Here is a 26982-nt window from a genome sequence, read left to right on the forward strand (position 1 = left end):
TGTTCTGATGTCAGAGGAGTGGTCTTCTAGTCATTACCTTTTGGCCCCTTCCTTCATTTTTGGGACCTATATGTCCTATATGTCAGTCACATGTCAGTCACCAGTGGCCTGAGGAAGGCCAGCCTTAGGGGGCTACCCTTTCCTTAAATATTTCAATAAGGATAGCTAGAGTCCCCACATGTGTTAGAGTATTTGAGGAACAGACAACAAATAGCCCCTTTTCTTACTTAAGTTATAAACTTGTGGAGAAAAAATAGAAGTGATTGTATATCATGTGTATATTTGGGTGGTCACAGAAATGGGTCAAAATATGGTTCAGAAGAAGAGAATGCTCTGCAACAGGTCCAGTTTGCTGTAGAACGTGTTCCGTCATGTGACCCAGTAGATCTGATGCTACTTGAAGTGTCTGTGTAGATGTGTATGGAGACTTGGCAGGCCCTAGCAGGTGAATTATACTGCATACCTCCTTTAGAATTTTGGAGCAAAGCGCTGCCATACTTTGTAGATGGTTATTCTTTTTTTGAGAAACAGCTTTTGGCTTACTACTGGACCTTTGTTGAGACTCAACACTTGGCCATGGGCCACCAAGTGAACACGAGCTGCCTGTTATAAACCTGGTGTTGGCTGGCCCACCAAACCATAAAGTTGGCATTTAGAATAGCATATGCAGATCATGACTGCTTAGAAAGTTGAATGAGCAGGTGGCTCAGATATCTATGGACCTTTTCTTTGCTGTCTTGTTTCCTCTTTCCTGAATCATACATACAGCTTTCTGGGGTGTTCCCTATGACTACGGTTGACAGAGGAAGAAAAAAATTCATGCCTCGTTTTTTTGGTCTGCATGATATGCTGGTTCATCCAGAAAGCAGATAGCTCACCACTCTGAGGCAACTCTGAATTATAGTAATGAAGGATATTGTACAGTAGTATTGTTCAGTACTTCAAAGAATACATCTAGTTATTCATTTTTCCTGGAAGAAGAGATGACCCAAGATAGGGGTCTATATTAATTCATAAACTATGGCTAGTGGTTTGACTAGATGGCCAGTGACTGAATATTTGGGTCTGTATGGTATGTGCTGGAAAACTTGCTTGTACAAGCACACCCTGAATGTCCATGCTAATCACTCTCTCGAGAATGTAGACATCCTGTCCTCCGTCTATATCCCCATCAGGCAGAACATGTTGCTTGGGATTCAAGGTTAGGGGCCCTGGAGGTGGCCAACCTAGAACATCTCTTTTGTAGGAAAGAGAGTCTGGATGGCAAGCCTTGATCTCCTTGGAATGCTAGCTGTGCAAGGAGGGAGAGGCTACAGATAGCTGCTAGGCTAAGTGGTTACACGTAATCTGCTGCACGTAGATCCCAGCAGCAGATGCTTTGTCTACTTGGTTGCTCCTGGACACCCTGTATATAATTTCCCCCAGGAAACCTATGTCTCCATTATGGTCTCTGGGTTATTTTTTCGACCTCATTCAACCATCACCCACACTTGGTTTAGTGTCGGCTGGGGGCCCAGCTACACATGGTCTACCCAAGGAGAAGCACAGCTGGAAAACTGGTGACAAGAAGGTGTAGGGATAGATTTTTCTGAAGGGATATAGCGCATGAAGATGTTTGTCTCATGTGACTATTCATCAAAAAGCAATCCTAGTAGAGGAGGATCTTAATCATTAGATGAACAAGATGCCCTACTCTGTAGATGTCATTCAGGGTCTTTCCCCAGTCATCCCCTCCTTGCCCAGTGGGCTTGTGACAAAAGGGCCATAGTGTCAGGGATGGAGGTTATAGATGGACTCATCAACATGGTTTTCTACTTACGAAGACTGATTTGCCGGCCTGCCAACAACAGAGGCCAACCTCGAACCCCTGATATGGCTTCATTCCCCAAAGGACGAGACAGCCACCTGGTGGCAAGTTGATTGCATTGGACCACATCCATCTTGGAAGAAGGAGGGCTTCGTTCTCACTGGAAGAGACACCCTAGCTATGGATTTGTTTTCCTTGCCCTCAGCGCTTTTGCCAAAACCACCATCTGTGGACTTACATAATGTGATTTGCAGCAAGGTATCCGCACAGCATTGCTCCTGACCAAGGAACTCATGTAACAGCTGCTGAAGTGTAGCAATGGACTCGTGCTGATGGAATTCATTGATCTTACCATGTTCCCCATCACCCTGAAATCTCTGGCTTGACAGAATGTTGGAAAAACCTTTCGAAGATTTAGTGTTCATGGCATCTGGATAGCAACACCTTGTAGAGTTATGGTAAAGCCTTCCAGGATGTGGTATATGCTCTAAGTTGATGACTAATGTATGGTGCTATCTCTTGTATCACGAGGATCCATAGGTCCAGGAAAACTGTGTGAAAACGGGAGTGATTCTTTTTACCATAGCCCATAGTGAGCCACTGTTTATTGAAGTTCGGCATGGGGTATGTGTCGATCTCAGAGTTCAGGTGCATTTTTACTAATTTACTGGTTCATCTTGTTCCCTCAGAGCAGTAGTCAAGCTCACAGCAACTCTGCTCCTGCTGGATCAGCCCCTTCAGCTTCTCCATGTCCTAGGCCAGATGGGTGCACAGCTCCGTGGTGAAGAGTGCCAACTCCTTCTGCAGGTCATCTGTGTCATCGAGGTTGGAGGTGGTAAGAGAGAGATGAAGGCCTCATTTTGCCATTGTGGGTTCAGTTTTTTCCTTGCTTTCCCCCTTTCACGTCCAGTTTTTCTTCCCAACTGCTGGTCCTTGAGGCTCTACAGAGACTTCCAGCCCACAACCGACATGGAGGCAATAGTCTTCCATAGGATGCCTCAACAACTCCCACAACTGTCCGAGGTGTAAGCCTTATAGTCAATCCCATATAGTGGTTCTGTTTGTCTGGCAAAGCCTAAGTGACAGCATCCCCTGGACATCTCTGAGCATTCCCAGGGGAACACATCCTTTTAGTTGTTTATTGGTCTAATTTCCTGCTTCTGAGGATTTTCAGATTCACATCCTCTTGACTCCCCTATCTATTCCCTTGTCTATGCCCTGAGTCAACCAAAATATATATCACCATGCCTTCTCCTCATTTACCTCAGATACCACTCATGGAAGTAGGAAACTTCATAAAGATTTTATGGTAAAAAATTGGAGCTGGGAGTTGCCCTGAAGCAGATCACTCAAAATAAAATATTAGTTTCCCCTGTTTTGAAAAGTTCGCCTCCCTGGCCTTCTGCCAACTGACATTTTTTTCTTTCTTCTTTCACTTCTGTCTTCCTAATCTGCCATCCCCTCCTCGCTCCTGGCAACACAAAGCTCCTTCCATACAAAAATGTGGAACTATTCAGCTCTCTCATTGTCATGTCCTTGATCACGCTATTGTGTGAGTTGCCTTTCATAACCAAAGAGACAATCAGAGAAAAGCCATTTTTCTCCCTGAGAGGAAGTTTGCTGCCAGTGAAAAAATAGGGCCCCCTGTCCCCCCTCCCCCATATCTTGAACTATCTGACATTAGATCTCACTGGAGAGGGACACCATATTCTCTGTCATCCTGTCTTGGATTTATTCTAAATCAATTTTATGAAACCAAAATCTTAAAAGAAAGATAGGCAAATGATTGTATTAGGTGATGTAGGTCCTGCTAAGAAACAGCTTTGAGAGAGCTTTGAATTACAGGCAGTTTTGAACAGCTGTGGGTTGCAACATTTTCCCTGCTGAGTTGTTCAGGGTGCCATTGTGTATAAATTTCAAGCTATACTCTTAGGATCTTTCATTTAGGAAGTTGATATTTCACTTCTTTAAGAGTAAACAGAAAATCTCAGGCTGCGTCTTATGTGAAATTGTCAGCAAATTGTAGTATTGTCATTCTCCCCTTTGGAAACATATATGTTTGTCAATTAAGAAAAAATTTTAAGGAAGCAAGAGAATAGTAGCAAGGTTGGAATTTAAGTTTGAGAAAGGGGAGAAAACAGGAGGGAGTTGAGGAAGGCAGAGAGTTATTTTTTAATTTATCAAGAGATGATAATAAGAAATCTATTTTAGCAAAAGAATGACTTGTTTTAGCTATGCTGAGTTTATCATTATATCAAGAATCTTTATATGGTCCATAGATTTCCTGGGTATTTGAAAAAAGACTCTCCAGATTGAAAGACTGATAATATTTTATTGCCTCTTTGCTATTTTTGTGTTATTGGTCTAGAGCCTCATAATAATTTTTAATTTAACAAACTTAAAAGAGAAGTGAAAGAAAACTGACTTTGAAAATATTTATTTATTTATTTTAGAGAGAGAAAGTGAGAGCAAGAGCTATGAGTGGGAGGGGCAGAGGGAGAGAGAGAGAGAGAGAGAGAGAGAGAATCTCAAGCGGACCTCTGCTGAGCCGGGAGCCTGGCACAGGGCTTGATCTGACAACCCTGAGATCATGACCTGAACCAAAATCAAGAATCAGATGTTTAATAAACTGGGCCATCCAGGCACCCCGAAATTGACTTCTTTTTGATTGGACGTATCTAATCATAATTTTTACACTGTCAATGTGTGGATGTCCTGTCTACATCTTTCTTCTGTTACATGGAAAAGTAGGAAGAAGAGTTTAAGGGAGAGAAATCTGTGGACAACACCTTTCACAGTTGCCATGCAGGGGGACAGATGGGAGAAGCAGAGCTTGAAGGTTCAGTACCCACAACACTTTGGACATCCAGTGGACTTGATGTCTCCCATTGATAAGTCAGGAGTCCCAGAATTCAACTGCTACCAGATTCTAACTTAGGAATTTGCTCATTAGAAGTTACCCTACAGCAGTGGTTTCTTAATCTTTTTTGGTTTCTGGGGGTTTTTGAGATTCTAATGAGGTTATAGACCCTTTCAAAAGATGTATGCACATAAGTATATATGCAGAAAATTACAAACAATATCAGAAGATTTGTAGGCCTTATGAACAGTTAAAAATCCTATTCTAAATCATTATCTTTCAGAGAATTTCAAGGGTCTTTCTATTTTTGGACACAGAGGTATCTTTTCAGGTTTGGTTCCGAATATCATTCAGTTTTCCTGGGACTCAGGTAAAGAAAATATAGATTCATACACATCACAGTTGTTTAACACAGGCTGAATCGGTTCTAAAAGGAGGGAAGCCAAAGAGAAGCCACATCTGTCTCTTACTACTGGATCCCAGGCGCATAATGGGCACTCAGTAAGTAACAGTTGAAAACTTTTGCTTTAGACTCTGATGCTGTAGTAAAGTGAGGTAAGAGATCAAAGTGGGCAACGGTGTGCTTTTGGGGCTCCAGTGATGGCTAGGATATGTAACTGTGTCTCTAGTTTCTCAAAGACACTGGACTATCCAAAAAACACGGGACTCTTTGCCTTCCTCTAGTCTTGTTGGTCATGGGACAAAACCTGGGATTGCATGGAAATTTGAGCTGTGGGTAAGGCTACTGGAGGACCAAAAAGACTGAAGGAGAGGTAGATACAGTGATGGTCCAAGTGTTGAGGAAAAAGGGCTAGTCCTTGGACAAGGGAAGCTTGGATGCTTCCTGATGGAGCAAAGTATCCCCAAAGTGGATCTCATCCAGGTGGAGCCATATGTGTCTCTAGGACTAAACTGGAAGAAAGGGATTATCTAGTTTTTAACCCTTTATGCTATTTCATTAAAATAGGACCAGGTTAATGCTGGGGTTTCTGAGGGAGCCATTAATTTACAACCCATTTTCAGTGTTAAACTCTGAACCGAGAAATATATACAGGAGTCAGAAATTAACAACTTAAAAATTAAATGAACAAACAACTTAAGCCTTAAAACTCAGTTAGTGAAGACGGCTTAAACCATACACCAAAACGGACTACTAAAAACTTGTCCCCCTTCCCCTCCCCACAACCCCACTCCTTCAACTCTAGGATGTGGGACCCACTTGGGGAGCATCTGAGCATCAGAACAGACAATCTGGCATAGAATCCTAGCTTTGCCACTTACTAGCTTATTTGCTATGTGATCCTGGGCAAGTTATCTATATATAAAATGGGGATAACTGCATCTAACTCACCCAGTTATCACAAGATCAAAATGCTTAGGACAGAGCCTGGCACAAAATAAGCTGTGATTACAATGATAACGGTTATGATTGGATGGACAAAGCAGTGAAATGGACACATTAACCCTGCCTAATGGGGTAATTTGAGCCAGGGCATATTAGACTCTGGCTGCATATCATTGGTTAGATTACTCTTCAGTGGAGGGGTCTGTGGGCATGGGAAATTCCGACTCTTTGTGCAGAGACAGTTTACTCAGTGGTGAGCAGCGGCAGGACACTTTCTCTAGGCACTACACTTTCTCTTGTAGCCTCCTGACACAGGAGGCTACAAACATTGAAATCCGATAGAAGTGATTTGACAGCTTGTAGAATCCCTTGGTATAGGAAGATGGTCCACACGAGGGGCTGTGTCTGGACAGAGGACAGGTGGGAGCACGAGTAGCACTGCGGAGACGGGCACGAGCAGGGGAGGGTGCCTGCTGGTAGCACAGAGGTAATGGAAGTTTCTGTAGAAAACCAGTAAGTCAGGCAGAGCGATCTGGACCTGAGTGACAGGAATGTAGACCCTTGGTACTCGCACATGTGTGCCTCAGAATCTTTGCACATCCCCCAATTTACAAGGGCCATGATAGCATATAATCCTTCCCCTAAAGATCTCTAGTCCATGTCCTAAAATCATCTTCTTGGATCTCTCCTGTGCCATTCCTGACTCTAAGGATTAACTGTCTTTTGGAAAAGAATTCCATTTTTAAAGAACACTGTTTTTCAGATATGAACAAATGGCATTGAGAGTGGATCCTGGGATGTCGGCTGGGTTCCTTCACCAGGGAAATAATTCAGTCCTGACAGTAGCCTTAGAGTATGTACCATTCAGAAATGAGTCTGGGCAATATTATAAACCACTGCAGGTCATGGGCCTTTGGGGACACTTAAGAATAGTTCAAATTGAGAACACTAAACTAGCTTTTTTTTTTTTTTTTTTTTTTTTGAGCTCATTCAGAGCTGTGAACCCCAGCCCGGGGTTGGGGGGGGCGGTGTCTACAGGTCAAACATGACATTCTCAACCCACGCTCTATGTAGCTTCCCTCCAAACCTGGTGCCCTTCCTGTGACTTTTACCTTGGATGCCTGAACTAAAACCAGAACTGCCATCCTGTACTTCTCCTTTCCAGGTTGTCTTTGTGAACTCTTCGTCATCCTCCACTGTTGCCTGGTGCTTCTGCTTTCTTTTAAAGCAAAACCTCTCTGAAGAGCTGTGTCTTCCCCACCTCTATGTTCTCTCCTCCTGTTCTCTCTTGAGCAGACTCCAGTCAGGCTGTCGTACCCATCCCCCTGGTGGAGGTCACCAAATCTTGCCCCTTTCAGCACTGACACACCTCACACCCCCTCCTTCTGAGAAGCTTTCTTGCTTGGGCTCCTCAACACGTCATTCTTCTAGTTCTCTCCTCCCTTCTTAGGCTCCTTTTCTCACTCTTCTGCTCTCCTTCTTGAATCTCAAAAGTTTGGATGATGCCGGCCTCCGCTCTTGGTCCTCTTCCGTCTACCTTTTGCTCTCATTATGACTGATGATCAATCCAGTTATAATGTTTAAAATACCATCTATGTCCTAAATATATATATGCAAATATATATATTTTATACATATTTATAAATATATAAATATATTATATATATAAAATATATAAAATACCATCTACATCCTGATGACTCTAAAATTTTTCTCTCTCATTCTGGTCTCTTCTCTACATTTCAGATTTGTTTTTCCAGCTGCCCACTTCACCATTTTACTTGGATATGGAGTTGTCATCTTAAACTTAAGATGGCCAAAGAAAAATTCAGTTTGTCTCCAGACATGCTCCTTGTCCAGTGTTTTCTGTCTCAGTAAATGACACCACCAATTCCTGCTCAGGAAAAGTATTTGGCATTTGTCATTGTGTTCCTTCATACCCTCACATCCCATTCATCAGCAGATCCTGTTTGTGCTGCATTTAAAATACACCCTGGAGGCTCCTGGGTGGCTCAGTTGGTTAAGCGTCTGCCTTTGGCTCAGGTCATGATCTCGGGATCCTGAGAGCCCCGTGTAGGACTCTCTGCTCAACGGGGAGTCGGCTTCTCCCTCTCTCTCTGCTCCTCCATCTTGCTCATGCTCTCTCTCTCTCTCTAACATAAATCAATAACCTCTTTAAAAAAAATACATTGTGAATGTGAGCACCTCTCACATTCATGTCTTCTGCTTCATCCTGGTCCAAGCCAACATCACCTCCCTCCTAGACCATTTCTGGTATAGCCTGTAACTGACCTCCACTTTTCTTCCTATGGCTTATTCTACACACTGTAGCCAAGTTGAGCCCTTAAAATCATAACTATGATCTTGTCATTCCCACATTTTGCTTATTGTCTACCTCTTGCACTAAATATATCCCAGCAACTAGAATGGCACCCAGCACATAGTAGGGTTTTAATTAATATTTGTCAAGTATAAGAAGGAAGAGCAAAGTCAGGCAGTTGTCTTTATGTTCAGAGCCTCAAATACCCTGTAATGGGATTCTCTCCAATAAAAAAGGAGATTATTTTCTTTCTCAGTTGCATGAGGAGGGAGGTGCCCCACCTGTCCTGCCTGCCAAAGAGAGTTCTGCATTTGTCTGCTTTGTTTCTTCTCTTTTTAGGAAGAAGAATCCTTGTCCCCAAGAGAAGGAAGGAGATTTAGGCAGTAAGGGAAAGAGGGAGCTGGAGGTGGAAGATAGGAGAAAAAGTGCAGGATGGGTGTGTTAGGAGAGAGCATGGAGAGAAGGACACTCAAGAAAACACACAATTGGGAATTTGCATTTCAGATGATTTCTTTGAACAGATCTCCCCAAAGCGAAATTCCCATGTCAATGAGCCCCTGTCCCAGAAGCATAAGACGGTGCCCATGCGTTGTTGGTATCGTTGACATGTTACAGTTGAAGAAACAATATTTTGGAGAAGGTAAGTTGTCACACAATTGGCAAATACTTTTTCTTCCAACTCTAAAGGAGGTGTTTTCTCTCACACGGTGCCAGGACTCAGTGTTCAGAACAATTGAAAATGTGACAAGATCAGCCAGAGCTAGGTGTCCTAGGGATAGAGCTGGGGACTAGGAGAGTGGGCTGGATTCAGGCCTCAGGGACACGAGGAGGGCTGCAAATATCCTTCCCTCGGCTTGGGAACATCCAGACGCTTTTCTGACTGCATTTCCCCAGGCTGTTTTCAGCTGACTTTCACGCTCTCAAATTTAACCTTGTCAGGCTTGATGATCAACAAGGTTGCAATGAGTATTCATAGAAATTGGTACAGAAGTTAATGTCCAGATCTGCATGAGATGCAGGCAGAAATGAAGACAGTGACACTTACCAACCTTGACAGAAGGGACAAAAGCCTAAACTCTACAAGGAAGTGTTGCAGTCCTTACCAGCGTGCTGCTGCTTATTTGTGGACCACACATGCACTTGAAAAACCACAGGATCTCAGCACTGTGGAAATGACAATGACAACTTAAGGAGAGCAGTTGTTACTGTGGGAAGATGCTTAGAAACATGTCCTGCTCCAGCATCCTGAGGAAACCCCCCTGTCCTTGGTTTTAGGTCTTTTCTTCTTCTTAGATATTTTCTTTCTTCTCTTAGGTATTAGCTATTTTCTGTGTAAGTTTACAAGATGTATCTCAAATTCTTCCTGGATGTTTAAGGCCGATTGTTCATAAGTGGACGAATGAAAAGAGGTGAAGGAAGGCAAATTTTACAAGTACTTTTTTCTTTTTCTGTACTTTCTGAAAAATAATAATATGGGACACACTCATAGAACCTAGAAGATGATTTCTATTTAAGGAACAGGGGAGAATAGATTTAAAAAAAAAAGTCCTTAATGAATATTCAGTATTTCCTCACTAGAAAGTTTCCAGTTCTCTGGTATTAGTTGGTTTGGAGGCTTGGTTTTGTAGGTCATACATGGAGTTTTGGGTTTCACTGCTATGGGCCTGTGTGTTGCCTGGATCCGATCCAGGACCACAAAAGTCCTTTTTAGGGCTTCCCCAGGTCCATCTGTAATCAGAATTGGGCTTCCACAAGAAAGACAGCTTCTTGTGCTTTTATCTTATCTTTTGCCTGGAAATGGTTAGAAGACTATTTCCAAAATTATAGGAAATACATCGGAAAAGAGATAAGTATGGGAAAAACACTCTTCTCTTAGATTGTTAGTATGGCCAATAAGAATACCTATTATTCTCTATAAAAGACCCGGGGCTTTGACCTTCAGGTGTGAAAACAATAGCCCAGTCTAGTTGAAATTTAATGGGAAAAATGCAGAGCAAGTATCAGGTAGGAAATGCATTTGGCCATGAGCAATTGAAAGATCTGACCAGAGCACCTTTGCCAAATAGGTTTTATTATATTATATTATATTATATTATATTATATTATATTTATTTTATTTTATTTATTTTTCTTGTAATAAGAAGCCTACAGGTGGGCAGTCCCTGGCTGAGAAGCATCCCACACTGTATCAGAGTCCCAGCTCCTTTTATACTTCCATTTGGCAGCCTTAGCCTGGGAATTTTTCTTCAGGCTCAGTGCCTAATGACTGTGAGCTGACTTTTCCATCTCTGGCTGCATACACATTGCATACTGGAAGAAGGAGGGCCCAACCTGTTTGGCTCTGAGTCTATCTTTTTGTTTGGAAAGGGATGTTCTCTTCAAAGCATTCTACATAAATTCACCAGAACTAAATCTCAGGGCCACCTTGGCTATAGCGGGGCCTTGGAAGGAGAATATTTTCAGCTAGGCCCTCTTTCATACTGAACAAACTAGGGTTATGTTAGAAAGAAAAAAGAAAAAAACAAGGGGATGGATGTTTGGTGAAAAAAAATATATATAGTGTTGTTGTTTTGTTCTGTTTTTTGGTCGGAGAGGTTGGGAGTTCGAGTATGAGTAAATGGTATCATGATTGAAAATCACTTAAGCCAGATACTCAGTGGGGATAAGCTGCAGAGGAGAGAAGTAGGACATTGTACGTGGGTGTTCTAATGAATGGGGAACTAATTGGGTCAGCCTGAGCAGGGGAACTTGCCCTGAAGAGCGCGTATAGCCAGTGGCTGGAATGGTGGTGGAAGGTTATAGAAGCAAGGAGGGTCCCCATCAGGAAATGGCCAGGGAAGATCAGGGCAGAGAGATGATGCGAGAGTTTATGGGAACACATTTTTAAGGCCAAGTCAAAAAGTCAACGTGGCTCTGGAGGCCACAATCTATCTTCCCAAGAGAGAGTATCTTGCCTGTCTTAAAGTGGCCACCAATATAACTCAGATTATCTCAGGAACCTGGTCTGTTTCTCAGCTGGTTGCCATTTTTTCTTTTTGGTGGTCACGTAGATTATTGCAGGAGCAATAAGGCCATGGTGATAGATTTTGAGCAAGATGACCACAATCATACAATCCCCATCTCCTAGGAAGATTGTGCTACATCTGCTTTGCTTGCAAAATTTGCATCTTGCTGGGGTGTGTGTGTGTGTGTGTTTGTCCAACTTCTAATCACTTTCACTTCTTCCCGCATCTCCTGCGAAGAACACTAGGTCTTTGCAGTATTGCTGGCTAGTCACCAGGTGGTAAAACTGTGGCCACCGAATGGCGAGGCTGCCTGGGGTCTTGGGCTGTGACTCCATTCTCCTTAGGCCCCTCTTCAGGCCATTGGAGTTACAATGAATTACCCTAGAGTCCATTGCCATAGGAGTAGCTCACCCTGGAGTGGGAGCTGAGGCCACAGGGATCCAGTCCACCGATAGGCTGACTGGGGTCTGTCCTACAGCAATGTATGGGAGCATCAGGCACTGTTCAAAGATGACCAGCAGCTCTGACTTCAAAGGCGAAGCCAGGAAGGAGAACTGAGGCACAGAGTCAGAGTTGAGGAGGAGAGTCCTGTTGTACCATATGCTAATCCTTAGGAATAAGTAGAGAAGAAGATCCAGTTTGTAGATGCCAAAGTCTAGGAAGGCCAGAGCCATGGGAGGCTGAAGAAAGGGATGTGTGCCAAGTCCCATAGTCCTGGGACAGAGTCAGGTGGCAGAGATATCAGTTTAGATGGTAGTGGTAGTAGGTGGTGGGTTAGGAGGGAAAGTGTTGAAATGCAAAGAGCTGGTTTTCCTAATATAGAGGCTTGTCTGTCTTACAATGTTGGTCTAATCCTGGCCACAGGGTTAAGTGCGGTGCCTGCCCATGGTCACAGGCACATGATCAGAGGGGCTGTGCCCTTGGAATCTCTAAGGGAATTGTTGGAAGTTCTGTCATTAGAAAGTACTTTCTAATCTATTCAGTGTAGGGAGTTGTCCAATTTCTATAAGCGTCCCCTTCTCCGTTGTTTAAAATGGAGACATTTCTGACTTTGTCGCTCCTAGAATAGATGTTATGAGTCTAAATGAGATTATGTAGTTCTTGGAATTCCACTGAGGAAATTGCTATGTAAATTCAATGTATTGTTATTCATGACGTGTGTGGTTGAGCTGAAAACTCTAGCTACTACCCAACCATGCAAACCTTACAATTAGGCTTCCTATACCTTGCACGGTAATTCTCGTTCTTATAGTAGAAACCACAAACCAATTTTGCCTTACAGAAATGTGCTTTCATCCCCAATTTCTAATACACATTTTAAAGACTGGCTGAGTTTTACTGTGAAGGTACATCTGAAAAAATTGATACCATCAAGGAAATGACTGTCAGACGTACTGGGCCATGCATGTTTTATATGCTTACCAGGAGTTGATTATGAAGATCATCAATCCAAACCATCTAACGATTTTCAGTTTCACATTACTAGTTCAATTAAGAAATAATTTCCAATAATACGATTGCAAATTATTACATTCCTGAACTTACATACATCCATGTTGTGGGCGTTATCTGATTTTTTTGGAGTAGTCTTTAATTCTTTAACAGTGGCAATGTTTTCTTTGGAAATGCATTCTGGGTAATTTATGTTGTTTTGACAGTTGTTTCTTTGATATAATTTGCAATTCTGCACCCAGGGTTGTAATATACTTCAGTTTAGATAAACGGCATGGAAATACAGAAGTTATCTATGTAAAATGATTCATATTTCAAAATATGGACTTCTGTAAGTTGAAAAAAAGTGTTGCTATTAATCAAACTTTTTATGTTACTTTTTTCCTTGACTGAGATTTGTTGCATTTACTATTGTAACATATTTCCAAAACACATTAGTTAAATGGAGCTGAAAATCATGCATGCATATTTTATGGAAAAAATGTGCAGATATATTTTCAATTTTAAGCTATAAACTATGGCTTTTCTTGGATGATTAAAATATTCTGGCCCATTTAAAATGAGCTACATAATAAAAGGGATGTGCAATAATAACTTCACAATGCTTAATAATACAAAGTACCTTATCTGAGAAATGCCTTTTAAAGGTTTTATGCATAATTCAAGCACTTCTGCTCTGTATAGAAAATAAGTGAGTGATATGCAAGCAAATTCAGAAATTGAAAAATATTTAAAAAATAATTAAAAAGCCAGACTTGGAGATTTCTGCCCTGGTTTGCTCAAATTAAGAACCATCTTTAAAGGCTTTATGCTGTTGGTGGCTAGGGGACGTAGGGCAGAATGACACAATAGAAAACATTAGGTGCAAACTTTCTCTAATGTAGGTTTTATGGCCTAAAAAAAGAATTACAAAGGGTTATTGAAGTTTGTTAAATATGCTTCTTATTGTCAATTCATGTCACTGAAGAGAGTTTGCCCTTGCTTACACAGGAGAGGAGCTTTTAGATCTTCAACCAGACACCTGCCAGAAGTACCTTTAACATGCAAACTAGCCAAGGGAGTTTGCCTGCTTCTAGTCACCATCAAAGCAGAGAACCTGAAGAAAGATTACGCACATCCTCCTGGCACTGCCCCTGAGCTATCCCTAATGAAGAGGCAGGAAAACCAGGTTAGAGAATTGTACTGTGTTTACTAATGAAGGTTGGGCTATTGTTCATTTACAATCACCCAAAAGATTAAAATAATTTTGAAAGAAGCTTATGGTAAGAAAAGAGGTGTGGAAAAACAGCTCCAGGAGGAACAGATTAATTACTAATCCACAGTGGAAACCACGATCCCTAGATATATATATTTTTAAACCTGATGACATGGTAAAATAATAATAGAGTTTAAAAAAATGACGTATTAACCAATGACTAGCTGGTCAAATGTAATAACATTCTGGAAGATCCTAATTGCTTCAATATGAAAACTTAGTGTGCTGTCTGTAGGTTTTATCTGTCGAACATGGAATTCTGTTTGGGTGAATTTTTATTTGTGTTTGGTGAAGGTCTTGATTATCTTGTCTAGTTCATTTGAGTTGGACAACCTTAAGATCTTTGTTTCGACTCAGTCTCTCATGAACAAATTTCTGAAAGGACACAATTTATAAATTCGTTGCTTCTCAGAGGTTGTTTTCTTAATAATGTAATAAAAAAAGGCATAAATAAAGCCTGGACCTGCTGAACATGGTCTAGATGCAAAGTCATCTGAGGGCAGGTTTTTTTTGTATGTGTGAATTATTTCCTTAGAGACTTCTAGAATTTGGGCAGAACTTTGTAAACAGTGTCCTGAAGTCTTGTTTATAAGAAATGTCGGTTGCTCTGAGGTCTATGGCCTCATTCCACCCCTGATCTAAAATCTTTAATGGCACCCATGTCTTAATGGATCAAGCTTGAGTGTCCTGGTGATGGGGAGAAGAGATACAGACAAAAGTATAGAGAAAGGATGTATTGATTTACATCTCTTTTCCTTCATGTTTTCTGGATATGGCCTCCTCCTTGGTCTTGACATCTTTGTTTCAAGGGGTCTACAATCATCACTTCTTTGGAGCTGATTATGACATGCTCTATAGCTCTCAACACAAAACTGAGTAAAGAGTGGCACTCAATAAACATTTGTTGATTGCTTTAACCTTAGAGAAAATGACATTGACTCTTTTTAATATAACCTACATGGACAAAGGACTTTTGTTATATTGGAGTAATAGTTACAAAATATCTAATATGGCTTTAAGAGTCACCATTTATTAAACTTAAATTTAAAGAGTAAACATTATTTTAGCATAAGTTGTCTTTGGCCAATCATTACATAAATTAAAATGGAAGCATTTTAGCTGGAGATTATTTTATTCCTTTTACCCTTTAAGGACTCACTTTTGAAAAGACAAGATTTACTAGACTCCTTAGCCAAGTTTAAATCAATTACTCTGAAAAAAACTCCCTTGTTTAATATTGCCTTTTTGTCATGTGTTATCATCTATCTATTATCTATCTATCTATCTATCTATCTATCAATCTATCTATCCAACTCCTTAGGAGAGCATTACATGATTAGAAATAATTGTTGGTTGATTGGTTATGAGCAGAGAGTTTGTGTTCTGAAATTGGAGATTAAATAAAGCCAATGCCACAGTTCAACACAGAGTGTAGGAGGGGTTGATTTGATAGAGAGAGAACCCCATGCAGTGCAGTGAGGGCCAGGTGAGATGCCTGGAGGGCTTTGGACTACCCCTTGGTTCCTAATCTACATAAATGACTTTGGAACTGACTGTAAACTAGTTAAATGGTTGGCTGGTGACAAAAAGATGAGGGAAATAATGCATGCATACTAGGCGGCACAAAAGATTTAGAGGGATTTGTATCAGCTTTGTAACCAGACTGACACGTGGGAAATAAAATTTATTGTTGCTAAATATTGAACATTACTCTTGAGAACTAAAGTAATGAACACAAGTGAAAATAAATAGCATTGAACTAACTAGAGCAGCAAGACTTTCAAAAGAACACTCTGGAGAGAGGAAGGAAGGGTTTTTCTCTAAAACCGTTTGGATAACACAAAGCCACAATTCACCTATGCAATAGCATTAGGCTAATTGTAACTGCCCAGATGACAGGTCAAAGTGTTCAGTTTTACCCAATTCATTGACTCCTTGCTCCCACATTCCGAAGAAAGCATCAGTATTTTTAAAAATAGACATGTCAAGATTTTATATCCCCAAGCTTTTGAAAATACAGCAAAAATTATAATACAGTTTGGGTATTATTAGAACGGTTTCGATTCAGCTTCTGTGTTGAGTGGCGAATAAACCCATTAGACCTCGAGATATTGCCTTGGCAAACATGAATGACAAGAGAAAGTATTAGTTTAGGGAGTAGCCTCCCCAGGAAAGAGTCAAAAACTCTTTTATCACATGAGACATTAAAAATGGGCATAAAATCTACCAAACAAATTATTTCTCCTTCTGATGTAGTTCTGAGCATATATAGTGAAATACATTTAGTTTTATGTCGTCAATGTGTCCTCTCGCAGTTCACCATTAAACTACATTAAACTACCCACGGATAGGTTTTGAACCTCATAGGAAAAAGAAGTTCTTCAGTGTCTTCCCAACAGGCCCCCACAGACACATTAATTGTTTCGGACAATGTCAGTTTTGTCACTCCCCAGGGGCTGAATCTCAAACTATCCCTCTCTTTAGGAATAAGATTGTTTTTTGGGGGGGGGGCACTTCCAACTAAATGTATTTGTCTCTCTTCATTGAGGTCCATCCTGAACAGCTGTGATCAGTTTGCTGGCAAGCAAGCCTCGGAAAGGTGGTCGAGAGCTTTATCGCCTCATCCTTTCCTGCAGTGAGGATTCCACTTTGAGCTCTGCCACGAAGTAGCTGTTGATCTGTGGGCCACTGATGAACATCATGAGGCCTCCCTTAGAACTTTGTTTAATTTTGGGCACCTGGGGGGCTCAGCAGATTAGGTGTCTGCCTTCAGCTCGGGTGGGGTGATGATCCCGGGGTCTTGGTGATGGAGCCCCATATCAGGCTCCTTGCTTGGGGGGAGACTGCTTCTCCTTCTCCCTCTCCCTCTGCCACTCCCCCTCCTGGGCTCTCTCTCTCTCTGTCAAATAAATAAATAAAATCTTAAAAAAAAAAAAAAGAACTTTTCTTTAACCTATTCACCCACCAAACATTCCTTGATCCAAGAGATAAGAATGTGATGAGCAGTGGTGTCCCTAGAGTTCTCATGGACAGCAAGGACGGGAAACTTCCTTAAAGGGCCAGAGAATAAACACTTCAGGTTTAGATTCTTGGAGACTCTTCCAGAGACGAATTTGAGAGCATGATGTAGGCATTTAAATAATTGTTTAAAACGTAATTGTTAGAAAAAGTAAAAATCATTCCTAAGGCTGGCACAGAGGCAGGAGCGTTGCCTACCCCCGGTCTAAAGGAGAAGCATAAACAGATGGTGATACCTCAGTGTGCAAGCTGTAGTGACAGTAACATGAGGTAATAAATTCTCTGGAACTATTTTCATCCTTCAATCTACCAGACAATTCAGTTTCTGGTTGTGTGAGAGTCCTGTGCCCGATGGGGCGACAGGGAGAGCCATCACCCCTTTGTCTTTTCTTTTCATTCCCCCTCCACCATCTTCCTTTCTCTTTTTGTATCTTTGACTTCCAACTGTCATTCCCATTTGCTTCCACAGCTCTTTTATTGGATACAAGAAGAGGAGGCCTGCGGGGAGGGAGGAAGGGAAGGAGAAGGCCAACAAGAATTTTAATTTCCCTTGCGCCAACCTAATTACAGAGCAGATACAAATCCCTCCAAATCTTTTGTGCTGCTTTATATGCATTCATTATTTTCCTCATCTTTTTGTCACCAGTCAACCATTTAACTAGTTTATAGTCAGTTCCAAAGAAATTTATGGAGATTAGAAATCAGCGACCTAAACTGAAGTCCTAGAGACATCTTACCTGTTACTACCTTGGTAGATGATATGTTTAAATAAATTCACTCTATCAGAAACCTGGTGTCAGTGGCACAGCCTGTTTTATCACAAAACTGTGAACTGCCCCAGGTATGGAGTATAGACAATCAGAATGCCTCATCTAGGTTTGTTCTGGAATCTTTTATCAGCCAGAGACCATCATTTTGGGAATCATTTAGACAGGGAGAAGGAAAATATTAAGAGCCTAAAAAAATTCATTCTGTTCTATTGCATTTCCTTTTCTGTGATTGATTTCGTTTCCCCTGGGAAAAGATACTCTTTGAAGTTGTGCATGAATTTTTCTCTTGGAATTATTAACACATACCATTCCTGACAAGTAGTGTGCTCCCTATGGCAATTTTTGATTTTTCTCACAATTAAATGCAGTTAATATTGATTTGTTGTCATTATTAGTGTTTGTTGGTTTGTTGTTAATGTGACTTGAACACCAGCCCTATTTTCTTTTTTGGAATATGGAATCTTAGCATCAGATTTTTTTCTAAGACATTCTGACCAGAGTTGTCTATGTATGAAAAATGGTGTGCTCGTTGATTTGATGTCTGATCAGACCCGCTCTGCCAAGGCAAATGAAGTGGGAGGATTGGGCTGGTAATCTGTGACATGAGTCCAAACAATGATATAATATGCATATGTATGGTGAGCTCATCTCACACTGGCGGACATTGCAGCAAGGAAGCCTTTTGATTACCATTAGATGAACTCTTATATTAAGAGAGAGATGCAGGCTTGATAAATGTTGACCCATCACCAAAATCAAAACCATAGTCATAGTAAGTTTGTGTGTGTGTGTGTGTGTGTGTGTGTGTGTGTGACAAAGGGGGGGGCAGATGTCTGCCACTTAGTCTTTCTTTCTTTCTTACTGTTCTTTCTTCTTCTTCTTCTTCTTTTTCTTCTTCTTCTTCTTTTTTTTTTTTTTGAGAGAGAGAGAGAGAGGAAAGGGGAAGGGTTGGAATGAGGGAGTCCAGGGACAGAGGGAGATGGAGAGAGAGAATCTTAAGGAGTCTCCTTGCCCAGCACGGAGATCATGAACTGAGTCCAAATCAGGAGTCCAGATGCTTAACCAACTGAGCCACCCAGGGATTCCTGCCACTTAGTCTTGTCTCTGGCCAGTCCTCTATGGACTTATGTCTGGGTCATAAAAGAAGAGAAGCCTTGGACGACATTTTCCGTGAGAAGAAGGCAGTTCTGTGGTACTGGAATCTATGGTAGCCAATCGTGAGTCGTCCTTTCACCCCTTCTTCTTTGCAACAAACAATCTTATTTTTGGGGAGTCTCAGCTATAGGGGCTAAAATCATGATTGATTTTAGTTATTGATGGTACTCTTACTCCTTTGGACAGAGTTTCCCTTCTCCAGTGCTCCCCAGAGCCAGTGTGACCCAATATGTGGGGAGTTCTGTTCGATGCTTTGCAAGGAGAAATCTGCAGATGGGCTTCTGAGGAAAACTCTCTGACCTTTTTGTCAGTTAATGTTTTGTGAGGAGTTGCTTGGATCCATGGCAGTTTTCTTGTGATCAGGGGTGACATGCCTAAGAATGAAAAGCTGACAGACAGGAATGGCAAAGCTTAGATGGAAAGAAATTAGATGTTTGTTGGTGTTGTGGAGATGCTGCACCAAATCTGGAACTCTAGTCTACCTCTAGACTTCTTGTCAAGTGACATAAGTAAATGCTTTTTATGGCTCAAGCCACCTCTAATTGTGTTTCCTCTTTCTTTCAGTTGCTTGAAGCCAAATGACTTTACTCCCAAAATGAGGAGGGATACCCTCAACCACTTCACCACAAAGCTTGGAGAAATTCTATACTTCAAGGGCCCCAGCTGAAGAAGTAGCGGGGTTCACGGGGGGTGGTAGTGTGGAGCCAGAGTGTGAGGGTGTGGGGGACAAAAGCTGGTATGTGGGAAAAAGAAAGCATGGAGGAGAAAGGCCTCCTTCTTAAAAGCCTTGGTCTGGATGTGGCATACATCACTTGCATTGCCACTTCACAGTGAGAATGAGTTATGTGTCTCTACTGTTAAATTAATTAAACAAGGAGGCAGTTAGACTGTGGTGGTTCTAATACTTGACCAGCTTACATACATACCCCAGAACCTAAGCCTGTAAACTCTTCAAGGTTAAGAGAAAAAAACCTAAGCACAACAAATCACAGAAACAGCTAACAAGGCTTTTCCAAAGAAGGAGAATGCTTTAGCTTTAGCAAATCAAATAATACCCTTGCTTTGCTTCCACCTTTTCTCTCTAAAAGTCTTTCCTCTCGCTCTTGTGGGTGGAGTGCTCCTAACCACTCTGTTTTTGGCACTGCCCTTTTGGAATATATTTTTACTCAAATAAACTTAAAAGTTTCAAAAATTTGCCCTAGTTTATCTTTCAACACTACCTAACGGCCAAAGGAGAGAGAGATGGTTTTTCCCTGGGTGGGTAGCTGCTTTCTAGTTACAATTTTATATCTTGAAATGAAAGAATGGATTTTGGTGGGCAGTCTCTGCCCCATCAAGATCCTCCCAGAAGTACTTGTTTGGCCTGGGGTTGGGATGGAGAGGATAATCTGCAGAACTCTGGTATTCTGAACTGGATGATGAGGTAAGCCAGTAACATTTAGGTTAACAAGACCAGCTATTTACCACTGATCTTCTAAATGTGAAAGTGGTATTTCCCCCCCTTCCTTGAAATTATCTGCCTATGTGAAATTACTGAATAATTTAGAAAGAACCTTTTCTCTTGCCTAACTACTTAGATTTGGAATGGCCATTACACTGAATTTCTTTTATGATTTAACATACACCTGTATCAACAGTCTAAAATGTTCATCATCATTAGCCATCAGAGAAATTCAAATCAAAACCATATTGAGATACCACCTTACACCAGTTAGAATGGCCAAAATTAGTAAGACAGTAAACAACAAGTGTTGGAGAGGATGTGGAGAAAGGGGAACCCTCTTAAACCGCTGGTGGGAATGCAAGTTGGTGCAGCCACTTTGGAAAACAGTATGGAGATTTCTCAAAAAATTAAAAATAGAGCTACCCTATGACCCTGCCATTGCACTACAGGGTATTTACTCCAAGATACAGATGTAGTGAAAAGAAGTGCCAGATGAACCCCAACGTTCATAGCAGCAATGGCCACAATTGCCAAACTGTGGAAAGAGCAAAGATGCCCTTCAACAGATGAATGGATAAAGAAGCTATGGTTCATATATACAATGGAATATTATGCCTCCATCAAAAAGGATGAATACCCAACTTTTGTATCAACATGGGCAGGTCTAGAGGAGATTATGCCGAGTGAAATAAGTCAAGTAGATAAAGTAATTATCATACGGTTTCACTTATTTGTAGAGCATAAGGAATAACATGGAAGATATTCGGAGAAGGAAAGGAAAAGTGATTTGGGGGAAATCGGAGGGGGAGATGAAGCATGAGAGACTGTGGACTCTGAGAAACAAACAGGGTTTTGGTGGGGAGGGGGGTGGGAGGTTGGGTGAGCCTGGTGGTGGGTATTAAGGAGGGCACGTATTGCATGGAGCACTGGGTGTGGTGCATAAACAATGAATCTTGGAACACTGAAAAAAATAAAACAAAATAAAAAAACAAACATTTAAATAAAAAAAGAAATATTTAGTACTCCATGTGTTCCAGTGTTTTGGTTTATAAGTAAATATATTTGTAAATAAATATATGTAAAAATAAAACCTCTCAAATGCTCTTAAAAAAATAAACTAATACATACACCTGCCAAGTCCTTTTATTTAAGAACAAAGCACTTAAAAACATGTGGTAGTTTTTTTTTTTTTTAAGATTTTATTTATTTGACACACAGAGAGAAGTCACAAGTAGGCAGAGAGGCAAGCAGAGAGAGAGAGGGGAGGAAGGAGGCTCCCCGGGGAGCTGAGAGCCTGACTCGGGGCTCGATCCCAGGATCCTGGGATCATGACCTGAGCCGAAGGCAGAGGCTTTAACCCACTGAACCATCCACGCACCCCAAACATGTGGTAGTTAAAAAAAAAAATGATTTCTGATGGCTGCATGGCTTATGAATACTTAGAAATGGAATTTCAGAAAGAGCTCAGACTTATTTTTCAAGTGCTTTGTCATAAATGTATTGCTACCCATGTAATAAAGTAATTTTCCCTTGTGTGATAAATATAGCACTAAAGAAGAATGAGCCTGATAAAATGGCCTTTATTAATTTCTGATAAAATGGCTTTTATTAATCTCCTAATGTTTTTTATTTTGTTCGAGAATTATGATTAGTTTCAAGAGAGTAGCAAACAGGTTATGATCGGGGTTGAATATTATTGCTATCCAGATATCTTTCATTAATGCCTGCTGCTTATTTCAAAAACAAAATGCTTCCATTAAGAAAAATCAACGATAATGGCTGGACTTTATTATCAAGAAATTATACCTGTTATGTAAACCTTGCTAATTATAAGTGCTTGAATTCATTTGGGTGATATAACAGATAAAAGAGGCCATTTATTAGAAGAAGTACTTAGCGTTTGTACCAGCCTAATAAAACAGAAATATAAAAAAAATCCAAGGAAAAAGAAATGTTAATGAGGAATGGAATGTGCCCAGGAATGAATTATACTGGGAGGCAATATGGTGTGTGGGATTAACATCAAGTGTTTCATCTTGGAAACCTGTTCCCCTCAGCCTCCTGGTGTAGCCCATCCTCATCTTGTCCTCTTTACACCTTCCTTCTTACTTTTCCTGGATGACCTCATGTATGCACCTGCTCTGGATTCTACTGACTTCTGAACTCCTTGTATCTTCAGCCCAGACCTCCTGTCCATGGTCCAGTCCACCCTCTGACCTTCTCTGCTTGGATGTACTAGAGGAAGCTGAGCTCTATGTGTCCAAACCAATTTTCTTATCTCTTGTGCTCTTCTTGAATGCTCCATCCTAATTTGAATATCCTAGTGTCACCCTGACTCCTCCTTCCCACCTCATATCCAATCAACCATGTCCTCTTGTTTCCAGTCAGAAATTTCTCTCAAATCTAGTTTCTACCGCTCATTTCCACTGCCTTATGGTTAGTAGAGGTCGTTTTATTGACTATAACTATTGACTATAACTATGTATGTGTATATATGTTTTTTGACACCTTTCCCTCCCCCACCTTCTCTCTTCTAGTCCATTCTTTACCTCTGCATAGAATCCAGTGCTGCTCTGGCTCCGTAAGGATCTGTGTGTTGGGATTGCTGTGGACACTGGCATTCCCAGCTGTGTCTGTTGGTCTGACTCCAAGAGTAAAGCTATTTCCAGCAGCAGTGGAGGGAGACAACAGAGAGGAGGGATCACTTCAACCAGTGATGTTGTCAGTCTTGATGTCTGTGTGTCAGCGTTGGTGAAGAGGCCATTCCTTCAGGGTGCAGCTTGACTGCTTGAGGGCTCAGGGTGGTGCCAGAGTGTCAGGTGAGACTGTGGTCCCGAGTGTGATGTTTCCATGCAGGATGATAGCAGCCGGGGTTGGGGGCTGGTGGTGGTCCAGACAACTCCCTCAAGCGACTCTTTGACGGTGAACATTTGGAGCAGAAGAGTGTGACAACACTTGGAGATTCTCAGAATAGATGAGACTTTGGGACTAGGAAGTTGGCCGTGGTTGTATAGCCCTGTGAATGGAAGTAGAGGCCATAAAATAGCAAAGATGTGGGCACTGTTGTTGCTGTGACTTTGCAGGCTGGTGAGTCCTGAGGGCATTTGGGTTACTCAGGGACAGAAATAAAGACAGCAAAAGGCATATAAGCTGCAGAGGGAAACTTTTCTTTCCCCTATAGTTCTGTCATGCCCGTAATAGTGTAAAATTAATTCCTAAGTCATTCATCATATAGATGGTACATGTGTTGGGTAAACATATGTGACAATCTCTCTGTTTGGCCAGTTAGTTATCTTCAAAGCCTTTGAGACTATTACCTCTGGTTTTATTTTAATAGAAGTAAAGTATTTTGGGGGCTTCTGGGTGGTTCAGTTGGTTATGCATCTGCCTTTGGCTCAGGTCATGATCTCAAGGTCTTGGGATGGAGCCCAGGTCTTGCTCCCTGCTCAGCAGGGAGCCGGCTTCTCTCTCTCCCTCTGCTCCTCCCCCTACTTGTGTTCTCTCTCAAATGAATGAATAAAATCTTAAAAAATAGAAATGAAATATTTCTGTCTGCACTAACTGTATTACTTGCCTTTCCAATCATTATTTGCAAAATGTAGAAATCCTTACTATCTCAAAAATATTACTAATGGATTTCTTAAAAAATGCTTTTTATCAGAGGCAACTAAGCATATGTTGCAGGTTTTATTTCCCAAAGATGGCATCAAAGAGCTCTCCAATGTCACATGCTCTTATAGTATGACTGTAACATTCTTCTCATTAAGTGGTGGGTTCTGTGTCCCCTCTTCTTGCACCCTGGTGGACCTTGGTGACTGCTTTGACACATAGAGTATGGCGGAAATAATGCTATGTGGCTTCCTAAGCCAGATCATAAAAATGTCATGCATTTCTGCTTTACTCTATTAGGACATTTGTTCTTAGCACTCAGCTATTGCTCTATAAGGAAGCTCAATTAACCCACATGGAGAGACCACCCCAAGTGGCATATGTAGGTGTTCCAACCAACAGCCCAGCTGAGAGTCCAGTGGACTACTAGCATCAATCACCAGATGTGTGAATATAAATCCTTGCAGATGATTCCACTCCTCAGCTGTTGAGCAACTCTCCTCTTTGATGCCTCCTGGTTGAATACTCAACGATGAGAGAGCAAAGACAAACCTTCCCTGCTGTGCTCTGTTCAAATTCCTGACCCACAGAATCTGTGAACATTATCAAATGGCTGTTTTATGCCATTAAGCATTGGGGTGTTTTGTATGCAGTTGTAGTAAAGGGGACACAATATATACCCTTTTCTGGTTTGTGGACAACTCTGTGAGTTTTGGTCATTTTATAATGTTTTGTAAGTGAATCAATTTGAAGACATTTTCTTTACCCTCTATTGTTGAAGTCTTAATTTGAGAACTGTCTCTGTGAAATCCTTTAGTTCAACCATGCCTTAGTCAGGAGAGACTGTAGGGGTAATTTCCCCAGTTGTCTTTGCACAAAGGGTCAATGAGCCTGGAGAGAAAGAACTCAACCTGTACAGAAGGACTCTTGCTTAGGAACTTGGTGCCAGGATAATGGTCTAGTGTTAGAGGGCTAGATTAACTTTGAGTAGAGTTAAGTATCATCACTTGATTTGCCTTCCAGCTTATCCACTGCGGACCCAAGCTTGAATTCCAGGGAGGGGAAATCACAATAATAAAAGCAAGGAAAAGGAGAGGAGTGACTTCAGTTGATTTTGTTTGTGCTCAGTGGGGTCTATAGCACCGGTGGCAGCACTGTCGGCCACATAAGATGACCCTGACTGTTGGGCATTGAATGTCTCATTGTGGACTGTGATGGTGTTGACAGAAATCCAGGGCAAGAAAGGGGCACATGGTGCTTGCTATGTGGAAGCTGGGAAGACTGAAGTTCATGCACTCATTCACTCATTTATTCATTCACTCACTATGTGGTAGGAACATTTCACTGTCTATAAATTTTGTTCTCCTCTTTTTCTATAATAACAAAATTATAGTTGGGCACATGGTTGCCAAAATACCCTACATTTATCAGCTTCCCTTGCAGTTAGGTGTTGCCATGTGGAATGTGAGAAGTGATGTGTGCCACTTGCAGCTCTGGGACTTTAGACACCTAGATATGCATCTCTAAGCTTTCTTTTTCCTTCCTACTGGCTAGAACCCATCAACTCAACCTCGATATACAGATGAAAACAACACTCTGGGTCTCTGAATGACTGTGGAGCAGAGCCATCACTGACATGGAATGTTCACCACTAATTTTTAGGTGAAAAATAAGCTATTTTTTCAATCTTTAGATTATTGTTGAGTCTCTTTGTTTTAGCAGTGAGTCTTGCCCTAACAATACACTCATTTATCCAACAAATACTTATTAAGCTATATATTAGCTTCCATGATAGATGGTGAAATAAAATGTGAGCTTAGAATTCATTGGGGGATGTAGACAAATGAAAATATAATAACAATTTGTGATATGTAAGGGCTCTAGAGGAGAGGTGCATGGTGAAGTGAGAGTAATGTAGCCAGGGGAATTGACCTAGTTATGGAGATTAATGAAGGCCTCTCTGAGCATGTGTGCATGCATATGCGTGCATGTGCACGTGCACACGCACGCACACACACACGGATTGAGTTGAGGTCTTTAGGGACAGTGAGAGTTTTGGGGGTAGGAGTGGGAGGTAACTGGCAGAGACCATATTAGGCAGATGGGGAAGCATGTGCAAAGGCCCTGGGGTAGTAGTTTGCATGATATATTTGAGGATCAGAAAGGAGACTGGTGTGGCTGACATGATAAGAAGGAGTATGGTGCAAGATTTGACTGCAGAAATAGAATGAGGTCTGGTCATCAGGAGTCTTGTAGACCAACATCTTGGTCTTTATCATAAGATAACTAAAGCTATTGAAGAAATAAAGCAGAGGGATGACATCAGAATTGTATTTTGAAAAGATTTCTTTAGTAGCTCTGTGAGGAGTAGGAGAGAATGCTGAGAGTCCAGTTAGGAGGCTACTGTAGTATAGTCCATTTTACTTGGGAACACATGTGCAACCCTTTGGGATGCCCAAGAATAATTTAGGGGGGTGATTTTGAGTTGTGAATTCCCAAACATGTGGGTATGCATGAGGCAAAGAAATTCTATCCTGTGTTTATAGCCCTTGTTTTGCTGGTAGGCCAGGGAAGCTCAGATCACAGAGACATAACTCCACTAGCTCTGTGTTGTGAGCCCCGAATTAAAGTACATAGTATGACAATGGGGCAAATATTTTAGGTGCCAGGACCATCCTTGGAAAATCTGGATTGTACTGTATGTTGGATAAACCTAGGTCAGATTTGGTGACTCATGTCCTTCTAGTTAAGGGGAGAATAGAAGCAACATTAGGTTATTTCGTACAACCCCAGGATAGAGCGCGAACACCTTGATGGAGTGTGAAAGCTTAATGCATTATTAAGATGCTTGACTTACATGATGCCAAACTGTTTCTGGGTGCCAATGCAACTGATGCTCAGAGGGCTTTTTCATTTTTGCAGTAATGTCACTGGTTGGGTCT

The 26982-nt window shown here is 41.3% G+C and overlaps 1 long non-coding RNA gene across 1 annotated transcript; it reads left to right on the forward strand.

Moving 5' to 3' along the window:
- The first annotated feature begins 8220 nt into the window (after positions 1–8220).
- On the forward strand, positions 8221–20656 carry LOC106003798. Its single transcript, XR_006604282.1, has 3 exons — positions 8221–8972; positions 13780–13957; positions 19552–20656. It is a non-coding gene; the product is annotated as an uncharacterized LOC106003798 (long non-coding RNA).
- Positions 20657–26982: the final 6326 nt, after the last annotated feature.

The sequence above is a fragment of the Mustela putorius genome, unplaced genomic scaffold, assembly GCF_011764305.1.
Source record: "Mustela putorius furo isolate JIRA1106 unplaced genomic scaffold, ASM1176430v1.1 tig00003988_pilon_pilon_pilon, whole genome shotgun sequence".
In the NCBI taxonomy this organism is placed as follows: Eukaryota; Metazoa; Chordata; class Mammalia; order Carnivora; family Mustelidae; genus Mustela; species Mustela putorius.